Source organism: Pseudophryne corroboree, unplaced genomic scaffold (genome assembly GCF_028390025.1).
Source record: "Pseudophryne corroboree isolate aPseCor3 unplaced genomic scaffold, aPseCor3.hap2 scaffold_1068, whole genome shotgun sequence".
NCBI classification, from domain to species: domain Eukaryota; kingdom Metazoa; phylum Chordata; class Amphibia; order Anura; family Myobatrachidae; genus Pseudophryne; species Pseudophryne corroboree.
The window spans coordinates 145,295-149,963 of NW_026967695.1; the positions used below are offsets into that span (position 1 = coordinate 145,295).

Sequence of the window (4,669 nt, forward strand, 5' to 3'; positions counted from 1 at the left end):
ACCTTGTTTTCACATTAAACAGACTTCCACATGAGAAAGCAGCAAGGATGCAGTGGCGTTAATGTTTCCTGGTGTCAACTTGTATTATTTCAGTACACATTGAAATGAGGATGCATCTTGCTGCCTTTCCAATGAAGCAAGTTTAATTTAGTAATAGGTGAAAAACCATCCTTACAAAGGTGTTAATCAGAGACTTGGCTTTGTGGACACTTTTCAGAGAACAAATTTGTTAGCATAAAAATAAAGCCAGAAAATGAAGAGCTGTTTAATCACTCAATTGGATTTTTTTGCCAGCATATTTCTTTTTCTCTGCAACCCACTGCTAAATTGTGCTTCCTAGCTGTTTTTTATAAAATCACTGAATCAAATCTAACTCTGATTACATCAAAGAAGGCCATGTACCCTACACCATAAGAGGAGGTTTGAAATTTTGACTTGTCTACTTAAATATCACCAAAATCTGATCACAAGGTTAATTACGTCCCTGGGTGGGATTGAACCACCAACCTTTTGGTTAATAGCCAAACACACTCACCGATTGCGCCACAGAGACACTTTGCAAAAGTCCATACTGACAAAGGCTAATAAGCATTCATCTAAAACGTTTCCTAGAAAAACTTTAAAAAGTCAATAATCTGGAGAGTTTTTGTAAGATGTTTCTTCCATCAACCAACGAAGAAACACATTGGTACTTTCCCATGATGAGTGAGTGCTTCAGGATCTCTTGCACTTACATGTGCAGCAGAGTACTGCAATGGAAGCATGCTGGGCCCATAACCCAGAGGTAGGCAGATTGAAACTATCCTCTGCTATATGCATTTTTTTTGTTAATTAAAGTAATCCAAAACTGGGATTGATATTTTGTCTCTTTTATTTTTACTTAAAGTACAATAACTTTTACCATTTTAATTTGTTTTAATAGTATATTGACAGTATTGTTTTCTTTCAAAAATCCACTTCATTTTCTTTACCCTATTATTAAAATGGTAATTGACAAAAACAAACTACATTGTCACCAGAAGAGCAATACAAAATGTACAAGTGATATATTAAAATCATCTTTCCAGCTTGAATTTCAATGATGCATTGGGTCAACAATTTTGTGAGAAACATCTTCACCCTTAAATAAAGATTTTCTTAATTCCTTACCTGTGTGCTAATTAGATATCACCTTGTTTTCACATTAAACAGACTTCCACATGAGAATGCAGCAAGGATGCAGTGGCGTTAATGTTTCCTGGTGTCAACCTGTATTATTTCAGTAGACATTGAAATGAGGATACATCTTGCTGCCTTTCCAATGAAGCAAGTTTAATTTAGTAATAGGTGAAAAACCATCCCTACAAAGGTGTTAATCAGAGACTTGGCTTTGTGGACACTTTTCAGAGAACAAATTTGTTAGCATAAAAATAAAGCCAGAAAATGAAGAGCTGTTTAATCACGCAATTTGATTTTTTTGCCAGCATATTTCTTTTTCTCTGCAACCCAATGCTAAATTGTGCTTCCTAGATGTTTTTATAAAATCACTGAATCAAATCTAACTCTGATTACATCAGAGAAGGCCAGGTACCCTACACCATAACAGGGGGTATGAAATTTGACTTGTCTACTTAAAGATCACCAAAATCTGATAACAAGGTCAATTACGTCCCTGAGTGGGATTGAACCACCAACCTTTTGGTTAATAGCCGTACACACTAACTGATTGCGCCACAGAGACACTTTGCAAAAGTACATACTGACAAATGCTAATAAGCATTCATCTAAAACGTTTCCTAGAAAAACTTAAAAAAGTCAATAATCTGGAGAGTTTTTGTAAGATGTTTCTTCTATCAACCAACGAAGAAACACATTGGTACTTTCCCATGATGAGTGAGTGCTTCAGGATCTCTTGCACTTACATGTGCAGCAGAGTACAGCAATGGAAGCATGCTGGGCCCATAACCCAGAGGTAGGCAGATTGAAACTATCCTCTGCTATATGCATTTTTTTTGTTTGTTAATTAAAGTAATCCAAAACTGGGATTGATATTTTGGCTCTTTTATTTTTACTTAAAGTACAATAACTTTTACCATTTTAATTTGTTTTAATAGTATATTGACAGTATTGTTTTCTTTCAAAAATCCACTTCATTTTCTTTACCCTATTATTAAAATGGTAATTGACAAAAACAAACTACATTGTCACCAGAAGAGCAATACAAAATGTACAAGTGATATATTAAAATCATCTTTCCAGCTTGAATTTCAATGATGCATTGGGGCAACGATTTTGTGAGAAACATCTTCACCCTTAAATAAAGATTTTCTTAATTCCTTACCTGTGTGCTAATTAGATATCACCTTGTTTTCACATTAAACAGACTTCCACATGAGAAAGCAGCAAGGATGCAGTGGCGTTAATGTTTCCTGGTGTCAACCTGTATTAGTTCAGTAGACATTGAAATGAGGATGCATCTTGCTGCCTTTCCAATGAAGCAAGTTTAATTTAGTAATAGGTGAAAAACCATCCTTACAAAGGTGTTAATCAGAGACTTGGCTTTGTGGACACTTTTCAGAGAACAAATTTGTTAGCATAAAAATAAAGCCAGAAAATAAAGAGCTGTTTAATCACTCAATTGGATTTTTCTGCCAGCATATTTTTTTTCTCTGCAACCCACTGCTAAATTGTGCTTCCTAGCTGTTTTTATAAAATCACTGAATCAAATCTAACTCTGATTACATCAGAGAAGGCCAGGTACCCTACACCATAACAGGGGGTTTGAAATTTTGACTTGTCTACTTAAAGATCACCAAAATCTGATAACAAGGTCAATTAGGTCCCTGGGTGCGATTGAACCACCAACCTTTTGGTTAATAGCCGTACATACTAACTGATTGCGCCACAGAGACACTTTGCGAAAGTCTATACTGACAAAGGCTAATAAGCATTCATCTAAAACGTTTCCTAGAAAAACTTTAAAAAGTCAATAATCTGGAGAGTTTTTGTAAGATGTTTCTTCCATTAACCAACGAAGAAACACATTGGTACTTTCCCATGATGAGTGAGTGCTTCAGGATCTCTTGAACTTACATGTGCAGCAGAGTACTGCAATGGAAGCATGCTGGGCCCATAACCCAGAGGTAAGCAGATTGAAACTATCCTCTGCTATATGCATTTTTTTTGTTAATTAAAGTAATCCAAAACTGGGATTGATATTTTGTCTCTTTTATTTTTACTTAAAGTACAATAACTTTTACCATTTTAATTTGTTTTAATAGTATATTGACAGTATTGTTTTCTTTCAAAAATCCACTTCATTTTCTTTACCCTATTATTAAAATGGTAATTGACAAAAACAAACTACATTGTCACCAGAAGAGCAATACAAAATGTACAAGTGATATATTAAAATCATCTTTCCAGCTTGAATTTCAATGATGCATTGGGTCAACAATTTTGTGAGAAACATCTTCTCCCTTAAATAAAGATTTTCTTAATTCCTTACCTGTGTGCTAATTAGATATCACCTTGTTTTCACATTAAACAGACTTCCACATGAGAAAGCAGCAAGGATGCAGTGGCATTAATGTTTCCTGGTGTCAACTTGTATTATTTCAGTAGACATTGAAATGAGGATGCATCTTGCTGCCTTTCCAATGAAGCAAGTTTAATTTAGTAATAGGTGAAAAACCATCCTTACAAAGGTGTTAATCAGAGACTTGGCTTTGTGGACACTTTTCAGAGAACAAATTTGTTAGCATAAAAATAAAGCCAGAAAATAAAGAGCTGTTTAATCACTCAATTGGATTTTTCTGCCAGCATATTTTTTTTCTCTGCAACCCACTGCTAAATTGTGCTTCCTAGCTGTTTTTATAAAATCACTGAATCAAATCTAACTCTGATTAAGTAGACAAGTCAAAATTTCAAACCCCCTGTTATGGTGTAGGGTACCTGGCCTTCTCTGATGTAATCAGAGTTAGATTTGATTCAGTGATTTTATAAAAAACATCTAGGAAGCACAATTTAGCAGTGGGTTGCAGAGAAAAAGAAATATGCTGGCAAAAAAATCAAATTGCGTGATTAAACAGCTCTTCATTTTCTGGCTTTATTTTTATGCTAACAAATTTGTTCTCTGAAAAGTGTCCACAAAGCCAAGTCTCTGATTAACACCTTTGTAGGGATGGTTTTTCACCTATTACTAAATTAAACTTGCTTCATTGGAAAGGCAGCAAGATGTATCCTCATTTCAATGTCTACTGAAATAATACAGGTTGACACCAGGAAACATTAACGCCACTGCATCCTTGCTGCTTTCTCATGTGGAAGTCTGTTTAATGTGAAAACAAGGTGATATCTAATTAGCACACAGGTAAGGAATTAAGAAAATCTTTATTTAAGGGTGAAGATGTTTCTCACAAAATTGTTGACCCAATGCATCATTGAAATTCAAGCTGGAAAGATGATTTTAATATATCACTTGTACATTTTGTATTGCTCTTCTGGTGACAATGTAGTTTGTTTTTGTCAATTACCATTTTAATAATAGGGTAAAGAAAATGAAGTTGATTTTTGAAAGAAAACAATACTGTCAATATACTATTAAAACAAATTAAAATGGTAAAAGTTATTGTACTTTAAGTAAAAATAAAAGAGACAAAATATCAATCCCAGTTTTGGATTACTTTAA

General features: G+C 34.2%; 1 non-coding gene across 1 annotated transcript; it reads right to left on the reverse strand.

The window, feature by feature from the left end:
• Positions 1-479: 479 nt before the first annotated feature.
• Positions 480-553, reverse strand: TRNAN-AUU (transfer RNA asparagine (anticodon AUU)). The gene has a single exon. It is a non-coding gene; the product is annotated as a tRNA-Asn (tRNA).
• Between the last annotated feature and the right edge of the window lie 4,116 nt (positions 554-4,669).